This window comes from Tigriopus californicus, chromosome 3 (assembly GCF_007210705.1).
Source record: "Tigriopus californicus strain San Diego chromosome 3, Tcal_SD_v2.1, whole genome shotgun sequence".
Lineage (NCBI taxonomy): Eukaryota > Metazoa > Arthropoda > Copepoda > Harpacticoida > Harpacticidae > Tigriopus > Tigriopus californicus.
In genome coordinates this window covers 2,809,054-2,821,122 of record NC_081442.1, presented here as the reverse complement: position 1 = coordinate 2,821,122, position 12,069 = coordinate 2,809,054, and positions in this window count along the sequence as shown.

Sequence of the window (12,069 nt, the reverse complement as noted above, 5' to 3'; positions counted from 1 at the left end):
CCTTAACCTTTTAGTGATTAAACCACACCACAATCACTAACTTTCAATAACTGTCATAATCATGAAGCTACGATAATTTTAACTTAACTACAATATGTTTCAGTACTTGGCCCAAATTTTGACCAAATCTTCACCAAAAGTGTACAGTTTAACGATGCACCTTAACCTTCACATATTTGTTGTCAGTTCAAGTTTGTGTTGCGTTTAGGGATTATACTCAAAACACGAAATGATTCAATCAAACCCAAATGCTTGCTTAAATAATAGATATTTCAAAAGTTTTACTTATAAAATTACATCAAATTTGCTAGAGGAGATCATGGCTATTTAATGAAATGACTTTGTGATCCAAGGAAAGGTTCTTAATTGGATAATAAGCTTGATTCATGATGGGAAGACAATTGTTAAGGTCGAGGGATCCCTTAGTGACATTCATGATGTCAAATCGGGAGTTCCCCAGGGCTCCATCTTAGGGCCCCTCCTTTTTAAAATATTCGTTGCCCTGCTTCAAAAGCTTAGTATTACTGCCAATCTCTCTTCTTATGCTGCAGATATAGATCAGTTTCTGGTAGAAAGGGTCAAGATTCCACTACCCTTGCAAAAGACCTAGAAAGAATCTACTATTGGGTTACTGAGAGTAATACAGCCCTGAACGGAATGAAATTCCGGTCAATGACCTTCGGGTCAACTCCTTTGAATACTCAACTCGTAGATAATGGAGGCAAAGATATTGAGCACGTCTCATCTATGAAAGATTTCGGTGTAGCCATCCAAGATAATGAAAAGCTCGATGAGCATATCCAGTTAAAGGTGGGTAAAGCTTTTCAAATGTGTGTTTGGATATATCGCACGTTTGAGTCCAGAGATAGCATCACGATGCTAACTCTGTACAAGTAGATTGTTCAGCCACATCTTGAATATGCTTAGGAATGAGAAAGCTCTTATATTGGGAGAGACTAAAAATGTTGGGACTGTACAGTGTTCAGAGAAAGTACGAGTGATATCTAGTACTGTACGTCTTCAAAAGCATCCATGAGCTTTGTCCCAACCCGGGATTGAGGGTCAATTCTAGTGACCGTAGAGGCTTAACGTGCGCTTTGAGATCCCCTTCAAACCCTCGAGAATCCAGGCTAGTTCGAACAATGAAGTCCGCTTCTCTTCTTTCTCGGGCTCCTTCATTGTTGAATTTGCTTCCCCTTTAACATTCATGGGAAATACGTAGGCCTTGTTGATCCGGTTGCATCTTTCAAGTCAGACTTGGACAAATGTTTAGATAGCATTCCAGATCAACCCTACATTCAAGGACTTGCTCGGTCTGCCAACTCAAACTCATTGGTAAACCAAATAACATATCAAGATTGAAAGGTAATAAAGGTTACAAATTATAACCTTTCATTTTGATAGTACTTTATTCCCTTAGGGAGTTAGAAAAGCCCGTGGAAAAAAGCCAAACCGAACCAGAAAATATATAACTATATATTAAAAGGTTGATCTAGGCTCTTCCAGTATGTCCATATCTCTTGGATTAATCCATTCCTCTCATTACTGAAGATTCACTTTAGTTTTGATTTCTCTAATAGACTTGTGGTTTTGTCGGTCAGAGTCTACTTTGGACGTTTTCATGCGCAACACCCCATTCGATGTCAGGCACTGACCATCCTCGCAATATGAAAACGCAACACAGCAAAGCATTAGGGCGGCTTTACACTACGATGGAAAATCAGGATTGAATCCAGTTTGAGGATGGAAGTAGGACTAGTGCTGGGGCGAGTTTTTCGCATTATGAGTCTATTTGTTCGACTTCCGTGCAGTGAAAGAAGACGGGATTCAATCTTGGTTTTCCATCCTAGTGTAAATCTGTCCTTAGTCTAAGGATCTAAATATTTGATTGAAAATGCAAAAAAGAGGATCGGAAAGCATTTTTGAATGTTTCTGGTGTACAAAAGCGTTATTTTTTAGGGCAAACTTGTCAATCAATGACGATTCCACCATATCCAACAACGTATCTTAAACAACGCCCGGCAAGAGACCAAATGAAGCGAAACTGCAAACCAGATTGATACCATTGCTTTAAGAAATGCCATAAGCATGAGGTATGAAATGTTATTTTGAGCCGTAGCGGAACTCAATGTCTCTTGTGTAGGACCTCAGATAACCCAGTAACTCAGTAAACCCTCTTTAAACTTTTTTTCGTCGCAAGCAACATCTACCCCCATTCAAGCCTAAGCCATACGTCAAAGTTATGAAGTGGATCCACTTCATGACTTTGACTGACCACATTCTGAACACGATAGTGGCCCCAATTTAAACTTTTTTGTTGGTTTACATTTTCAAGAACAATATGCTATCCAATGAAGTGCTAAAGTGCTAGAGAAAGGTTTAGGAGGTGCAAGCTATCAGAGCCTATTTTAGTCCACAATTTTACTAGTCTGCCTGTGAGTTAGGTTGTCCAGATTTGTAGATTTCGAGGCATTGGTACGTTGAACATAAAAGTTCGACAGTTATTTGAGTTCAAAATCAAATTTATTTGAACCTTTTTCCCTCTGAATCCTGTAAATGTAATGTAATTGCAATGCAATTGCTCTATGTTTTATGAGGATGTATGGAGTAATTCTGGCGGTTTCTGAGAGGAAGTTTGGCAATGAATGTTTCAATTTGAGGGAGTTTTCATTGGGGATTTGGCATTTAATTGGGCATTTGTCGTCTTTATCGGGCATTTGGCGGTTTTAGCCAAATGGCAGCGAACAAGGGTTGAAACTGCATGCATCAAATAAAGCAGCATCTGTTATGTAGTGAGAGACAAAGCCCATATAGTACTTTGATAGCGTAGGGATACTAGTATCAGTTTGCGAATAGAACCGAGATTAAATCCGATTTGAGGATGGAAGTACGACTTTTGGTGGGGCGATTCCAGTCTTGCATTGTACTCAAGTCGACCAAAAAGGCTCATACACCAACAACTCACCCCAGCACTAGTCCTACTTCCATCCTAAAACCGGATTTAATCTCGGTGTTTCATCCCAGTGTAAAGCCGCCCTAACTTGCGCAAGTTGTGCTAGTACAAATTTAAAATACTTCATACAAATCCGATTTGAGGATGGAAGTACGACTTTTGGTGGGGCGATTCCAGTCTTGCATTGTACTCAAGTCGACCAAAAAGGCTCATACACCAACAACTCACCCCAGCACTAGTCCTACTTCCATCCTAAAACCGGATTTAATCTCGGTGTTTCATCCCAGTGTAAAGCCGCCCTAACTTGCGCAAGTTGTGCTAGTACAAATTTAAAATACTTCATACCAATAAAGTGAATTCCTGATGCTGAACTCTAGTGTTAATGGAAACTAATTGCAAAAATAGCTGACTGAGTGTTTGTCGCACTACCTTAAAGCTGTAGCAAGTGCAAAATGCTGGCTCATACATTTTCTTGTTTTTGAGGCAAAGCATTCTAATTTCCGATAGTGCTTTTGGTGCGACAATTTGGGTGCACTCACTCATGTAAACAATCCCTTAATACTTAACACGACTGTCCCCAACTGAGTCATATCTATGTTGTGCTCTCAATGGAAACGAATATGCCAATAACATTAAAGGGCTGTGGAGAAAGACGTTTGCGAAATATTGAGTTGCTGTACCACTCGAAAGTGATCCAAATTGGGTGTAATTAAATCTCATGGTCTTCCAATTTAATCTAGGGAATCTAACCAAAGGTATGGCAGTGTGTGTGTCTGACGCTTCCCCGCGTTGTTGGCATTGGTCCATTTAACTGTAGATTTTACGGTATTTGTTATCCTTGGCTTTAAAGTTTGGTTTTCACGTTGTTCTTATTACTATTCTTCATTGCATACCTCATAAGACATTCTATGCTTCTTTCATATATGTTTCTGGTTTCATTTTTCTTCAGAAATAGGCATTGATCTTGAATTCAGATGTCTTTTGACCGCCTGAAACACTTCAAGTATTGTCCCTAAGTTTAGACAAGTTTTGTCAATGTGCCTTTGTCATACAAAGATGGAAAAGGATCCCAAAAATAGTCAGGTTATTTGCCTCCTGTGCCTGGACGTTGTGGCAAAAACTGGGGCCATTATCAAGGAAGGGAGTGGTCTTTATCGAACAATTCAAGATTTGATAAGCCCATGTAAGGAGTCTTACGGTACAATCAAGGAATTGGTCGGGAAACTGAAATTGGATTCTTTCATGGAGAATTTCCCGAATGTATGTGTGCCTCAAGATCTGAAGTGCACACTCGAAATAGGGGCTCATGCCAGCACATTTCCGTGTGCATTTTGTCATTGGGAAAATGGGAAATGAGAAGAGAAGAAGAACGGAAATAAGAATCTATATGGTCATGCTTTCAGAAGTACTTGCAAAACAAGACGCCTAAGAAGTGTTGGGATGTGCAACGTGAGACGATTCTCTTTACAAAAACGGACTCAAAGTGTAAAACATAGATCTGGTGCCGGTTCTAATGCTCCATGTTCTTCTTGGTGTTGGCAACAAGACATTTAAATCCTTCGTCAAAGATTATCCTATCGTTTTGGAGTGGCTCCGTTCTTCAGCGATCCATCAGAAGCATAATCATGGTGTTTCATTTGAAGGCAATGAGTGGTAGAAGCTTTTGGATAATGTCAATGTTCTTGAAAGTATCCTCGAACACTAATGTTTCGAGAAGATGACGTCGACGTTTTCAAATGCATTGGGCGTTTAATCACTCTCATTAACAACAATCTTATCGACCTGGAGGCCTTTTATCGATCAACCAGATACTTCCAAGACTGCTTGGAAAGCCACTCATGTGAATATGACCACAAAAGCCACATAGTGATTGATTATTTATTTGATTTCGTTCACAAACGAGGTAATGTAAGCATATCAGTTTTTAGTGAACAATCTCATGAAGCAAACACTCATTCATATGAGTGGCTTTCCAAGCAGTCTTGAAGTCTCTGGTTGATCGATATGAGGCCTCCAGGTCGATAAGACTGTTAATGAGACTGATTATGCATCCAAAGCATTTGAAAGGGTCGACGTCATCTTCTCGAAACAACAGTGTTTGAGGATACTTTCAAGAACATTGACATTCTTTGTTTGTTTGTTACGAAGTCAGATGGCAGCTCTCTCGGTCGGCCTGCCATCTGAAGATGGGTGTCCCAATTGAGGGATATTCCCACTTTGTCGTCACAGCCAACATTAATTATTACGTCACCCTCGGGAATGACCGCAGGTTCGCCCATTTAAGCTGTTAAAGCAGGAACTTATGCTGTAATTAAATACCGCAAAGAAGCTTGAACTCGGCTAGCCTGGGATCAAACCAGGATTCGCTAATTGGAAAGCGGATGCTCTACCAATACGGTACCCAAGCAAGCCTGAACATTGACATTATCCAAAAGCTTCTTCGATTCATTCCGAATTCGAAAAAACTTGGGCAATATATGCAGGGAAGGTAAAAACCAGCCCCCATTACGAGCAAAACCGTTTTCAATGTGTTCTAGATTTTACTGCGTAGCATGCTACTTGATGCTATTTCTTGTTGAGTTCTAAACTTCATATTCAAAAAGTCAATCTGCTCCGTTCTTCCTATATAGCTTCACTCTCTCAAAAATAAAAGCTCTCGGCAAACCTATGCATATAAGCCATGTTAAGGAAATATTAAGAAAAGTTGTTTGGTACCTTTTCACATTTTTATCATCTTCGGAATAAATTATGTTGAAAGTACAAGCGTTGAACAAAATCGCAAGCAGGCTGACCAAATGAAGCAATTTCAATTAATCTCCATCAAAGGCAGTCTTGTAAATCAGACATGTTTTGTCATAAGTTTTGATTATTATGTCGTCCTGAAACACAAAAAGAACCATATCCAAGCACTTTTAGAAATAGCTTAAACATTTGGTAGACACTAAGGAATCTACTTATCCATAATCACGAACACAAGAACAGAACTTGGCAGTGTCTCACTGGAGTGACAATATTTTGAATTTTCCATTAAATAGGTGAAAACCATGAGATTTAATTACACCCAATTTGGATCACTTTGGAGTGGAACAGCAACTCAACATTTTGTTCCATATTTATGTTCAACCTCATCATCTAGGTACCTCTGGGTTAATAAGTAACTATTTTCCTCTTTTGGTTGAAGTTGGGTAATTCAAGAAAGAGTTCCAACATGTGGTCCAACTAAAATCTCTTTAGTTTTGAGAAAATGACGCTTTTTTCTCCAGATTTCTACCTTATTGGCTTTTGTATGGGGAGGTAAGGTTTTTAAGTGTTTGCAGCCAGATATCGCCATACACTCTCAGGAAATTGATGAAAGTAAGAGAGAAGTAAGTGAGAAGTAAAAGGTTGCGGTAAAACGGTTTCATTCTTCCGGACTAAGTCGTGCTTCTAAATTGTAATAATCGTAAGAACTTGGATAACCTCATGTGCTTTGAGACATTGTAATTGAGGTTTACTCTCAAGTATGATTAGGAATTGAATTGATTACCATTTTAGAAACAAAATAAATCTACTGAACAACGTGGTATGGTAGCTACTCCTTCTTGGCCTTGTGCTTGTGGCAAGACTTTGAGCCAAAATTACTGTTCGAATCTAGTTATCATTAGCTGGATTCATGGATACGGTCGTCTCCTCCCCTCTCGTCTCACCCGTCTCATCACGGTGGTCAAAAAACCTTATCAAGGATTGAGAGAAATGCGCATATCCATCTAAACAGTCTTCTTACTTGAAAAAACCATGAGAAGTAATTTTGACGTGATTGATTTATTAAATCCTGGCTCAAATTTGGTTGGCACTCACACTCAAAAGTTGGTGCCACAGCTGGAACTAGAGCCACTATAATAGAGAGAGTACATGCATGAGAAGCGACATCTATTGGATGGAAGGGTGAACTAGCGCAACTTTCCAAAAGGAGAGGCACACTGTACTGAGAATTGACGGATTCAAGAATATTTCGTTGCAGGCTTCAAATTTGGACAAAAAAAGGTCGTTAGAGGGTTTGAAGACATTTTTAAGACATATTCATCGGTTTTCTCACAAAAATGGACTAACCACTGAGCATCAGACATGATTTGAAAGGGTGAGGACCGATGGGGACATGAAACTCTGACTAAAGCGTTAGATCGGTGCCAGCCAGGTGTAGCCCTGGTAGCCCCCCAACTGATTCCTACTAAACTGGACTGGCTGCCTGGGTCACCTCTCCGTTTAGGCTAGACAGGCAGGATAAGAAGGGTGGGTAAAGAAGAACAGACCCAGGCGATAGCAGGGATAGCAGGGCTCACCCAGACTTTTGACTGGATCAACGAACTCCTAGTTATATCCTGCTTGTCTCCCCTAAACAGAGAGGTGACCCAGCCAGCCAGTCCAGTTTAGTAGGAATCAGTTGGGGGCTACAGGGTCTGGGGCTACACCTGGCTGGCACCGATCTAACGCTTTAGTCAGAGTTTCATTTCCCCATTGGTCCTCACCCTTTCAAATCACGTTTCATGCTCAGTGAATTGTCCATTTTTGTGAGAAAACCGATGAATATGTCTTAAAAATGTCTTCAAACCCTCTAACGATCCTTTTTTGTCCAAATTTGAAGCCTGCAACGAGATATTCTTGAATCCGTCAATTCTAAGTACAGTGTGCCTCTCCTTTTGGAAAGTTGCGCTAGTTCACCCTTCCATCCGTTAGATGTCGCTTCTCATGCATGTACTCTTTTAATTCTATTATAGTGGCTCTAGCTGGAACGATATTCAAACTGGTACGTTTCATCGTGTGGCGCCACCTACGGGCTACTATGCGAAACACAAAAGTGGCCGATTTTAGAACCATGTTACCTACCCACCGGCCTCATTGCATGTGAGTTTAATTTTCTGATTTCAGTCTGAGAACATGGACCTTCTGGCCCGACGTGATGTGGTGGCAGCGACAGAGGCGGTGCGCGTCATAGGGCTCCTGCTGGCCCGGCCCAATGAGCAAGATCGAATTGGGCGCTCTCAGCGTGCGGCCGTTTGTGCCAAAGCAGCCGCTGACGCCACCAGCGCTGCCGCAAGAGCCCTCAATACAGAGTCCTCTGCCCTGGAGGCCCAGTCAGCCAAGAACTTGGCCGAGCATGCTGAACAATTGATTGCCCTTTTCTGAAAGAAAGCTGCCCATTAAAGACCTGAAACATAAGTAACAACCCCTTTTTGCGTAATAGGTCGTAATTGACATGTCAGCACAAGCACAAATTGATGCTTTGGTACAGTGCTAGTTACATATGACTTAGGGCGGCTTTAAACTAGGATGGAAAACCGAGTTTGATTCCGGTTTGAGGATTGAAGTGGGGCTTGTGCTGCTAGGGCGAGTTTTTGGTGCTTCTATCGTTTTGTTCGACTTGAGTGCAGTGAAAGACTGGAGTCCTCTGTTGGACTCAAATTTTTCGCCAAACTCGGCCCATCACTACTCCAACTTCAATCCTCTAAACGGATTCAATCTCGGTTTTTCGCCTTAGTGTAAAGCCGCCCTTAATTTGTCCTTTTTGCGTTCTTATATAACCCGGCTAATTTATGCCCGGTTAGCAATAGTGCTGGGGAGAGTCCTTTGATTTTTCGACTTTTTACCTGACTTGCCCAAACACATTTTGCACTGTTACCCAACTGATCAAGCATATAGAGCCAATCATTGAGGGACAAGAGAGTCCTGAGTCAGTCCAGGTAATGAATGTATCTTGACTTTCCCAATGCCTTTGACAATGTAGATTGTGGTCTTTTAGTTAACTGGCTCCATGAGATTGGGATCCAATGCAATGTTCTCAATTATTATATTATTAATTAAGAAGTTCCATTTGTGGTGGGGAAGCAATAGTCCTCTTCATTCTTCTCTGCTTTCCCCCTCTTGCGGACAAACAAACGTAGAAGGACGAGAATGCACTCTAAGATGCCTGATTTGAACAAAGTATTTTTCGCTGAACATCTTATTGTTGATACGTTTGAACACCATTAATAGACCACCAACTCTTCTGAGAGACCTATCAAATCCTATAAAACTAAAATTATGAACACTTTTCCTCTAAATTGAAGTAAACAAGGAGCTATATATTTTATACTTGTAACATACCAGCGACTTTTTGTGATCGTCTTTTTCCATTAAACTGTCCTAAAAATCTAGATTCAATTCTAGAGATAGTGATGTTTTAAAAGTTTTTCATCAAAAACTCGTGAAGCAGTGCTTTTGTTTAGTTCTATTTTGTTGAAAATAATGATTGTAAAAGCGTCAATCATGCAGTATACAACCTCCTTTGAAATACTTATTTACACGTCTCAATTGTTCGGAATTTTACCCCTAGAGGATTTGAAAGGTCTCCCAGATGAGTTGTAGGGATATTCATTGTATCGCAATACTTCAGCCATACATTTTTCATTTAATAATCCCTTGATGAGATCTGGCATCTTAAAACATGTTCTCTCGTTTCTTGGTTTATATGTCCGCACCTACATGAAACAGAGGGCGATGTCTTCCGCAATGAAATGGACCAACTATTGGATAAGGTTGAGGGATCCCATAGTGACATACATGATGTCAAGTCAGGTGATCCTCTAAATTACCTTGCGGTAGGAATGGTCGGAATTCCTATTGTCTGGTAGAAGACCTAGACCAAATCTAGCTGAGGTTTCTAAGAGTAACAGGCATTGAATGGAATGTAAATCCCCTCAATGACCTTTGGGTTTATGCCTTCAGACTTTCCACTAGTAGATGATGAAGGCAAGGACATTCAGTAGGTCCCATCCATGACGGATTCAGGTTTAGTCCTGCAGGATAACGGAGAGTTCGATGAGCATATCGAGCTGAAAGTGAAGTATTCCGTGTTTCTAGACGATCTTCTACATGGATATAATTGATTAAAAAGTTTTTAATCGTCAGGTCAACCATCGGGTTTTCATGGGCCAATCATTGGGGTTTCACAGACTATTTCGCGGCGTCCAAGGGTTCATCTCACGGGATCCAAAGGTCCATCCAAACATAGGGATCCACCGCCCATCCCAACATAGGGATCACGAGACCATCCCTTTGTAAGGATCACGAGACCATCCTTTCGCAAGGATTACGGGGCCGTCCCAACATAGGGATCTCGGGGCCGTCGAGGGTTCTTGCCAGCCTGGCCCACGGCCTCCATGCTCCTCCATTCCACACAACGAGAGTCTCACATGCTCGATCCCTCACACAGGGAGAGCTGAAAAATAGAGGGCCATAGCCGATTAACCAGCGGCGCCGATGGCCATCGGTTTCCCCCAACGTCATCTCCGCCTGTGGATTTCCGGCTGGTGATCTCTGCCATAGCGAACTCCGCCAACGGCAATCTCCGCCACCATCAAATTCCCCCACGGTGAACTCCGCCACAATGAACTCCTCCAATGGTGAATTCCGCCCAGAGTGAACAACTCTCCCACGACGATCTCCGCCATGGATAACTCCGTCAACAACAATCTCCGCCATGATCAAGTCCGCCATGATCAAGTCCTCCATGATCAACTCCTCCATGATCAACTCCACCATGATTGAGGTCAACTCCGCCAAATTAAGCTCCGCCATGATAACGTCCGTCAGTGGTGAATTACCCCAAGGAAAACCGTGCCAAGAAAAAATCCCCTAGTCTGAAGTACACCCACAACCATGAACTACTCTTATGAAGCGAGACCGCGTTCAAGCGTGGGGAAGGAGAAAAAATGAGGACTGAACGCGGAAAATAAATGATAAATGTGAGCAAATAAAACATTTCTCTCCGATTTCTGCTATTTAAAGGCAGTGAAAAGTAGGGATAGTGAATAGTACATTTAAATATGCGGAAAGAAATCAGCCACTTTTGAAAGTAATCACTAAAGTTTTATGACGAACTAATATATAATAACAATCTTTTAAAAATCCCGTCCAGGAATATTTCAGCAATAAGTCGACTTTCCTTGGCCAGTGAACTAGCGCCAAAGTACCGTAGTATCATCATGAACAAAGCCACGGTCGGTAATCATATAATCAAGCCTCATAACTTCCAGCTCCTATTAGCTTTGAATTTTATTATATACAGATCACTTCTGGCCAAAAAGCACAACTTAACAAGCAAAATAAATATATTTGAGTAATACTTCACCATCGAAGTGCCACCAAGATGCAAAGCACCTTTCGTTTGTATTGAGAGGTCAAACTCATATTTTGAAGCGTCCTGAAATTGTCAATCAAGTTATTTAAATGATTGATGTATAACAGCAGGTCTTGCTATTGTGTTAAGGTATATGGTATTAGGTTGCAGACATTCTTGGGAAATATTTAAGAAAATAAGGAGAGTCAAATAGACGAAGTACAAAATTAGCATGGCAATACTTTCTCTGGACTTCAACGTCCAATATATCTGACGACTCGTTTGAAAAGCTATACCAACATTCAAGTGGGTATGCTCTATAAATTTTCCGTTAAGTTTGAGGAATACACTTAAATCTTTCATGGACGAGACCTGTTTAGTAGCTTTCCGCCATATTCATATCGGGACTGATAATGTCTTTAATGGCGTCGAACCCACGGCCATTGACCTGAATTTCATTTTGTTATAGGTCATGCTACTCTCGGTGACCTAAGAGTAGATTCGATCTAAGTTATTTTGCAAAGTTATTGGGGTCATGGTCATTCCTGCCCGAATCTGACTTTGCATCGTCAATTCAAGAAGATGCAGTTCATAACAGTAACCTTTTGAATCAGAACAATGAATAGAAGAGAAAAGGAGAGCTCGTAAAATGGAGCCCTCTGGAAAATCCAACTTGAAGTCATGAATTCTGCGGGATTGTGTCACTAAGAGATCCCTAGATCTTAACCAATTGGTTTCTGCCACGAACGAAATTTTTTATCCAATCAGGTTTCAATCTCTTGAAGCCTGCTAACTAATTGGGAACTATCTACCCTTCAGCGCCTCGTCAAAATCACTATAAACTACATCAACTAACTTTAAACTCCCAAGACCATGAAAAATCTAGTGTACTGATTGAATGCAACCGATTGAGCAGTTACCTCCGTAACATTCAAAATCAAAGAAATCTGCCTATTAAGTATATTACAGAACGGACCATTTT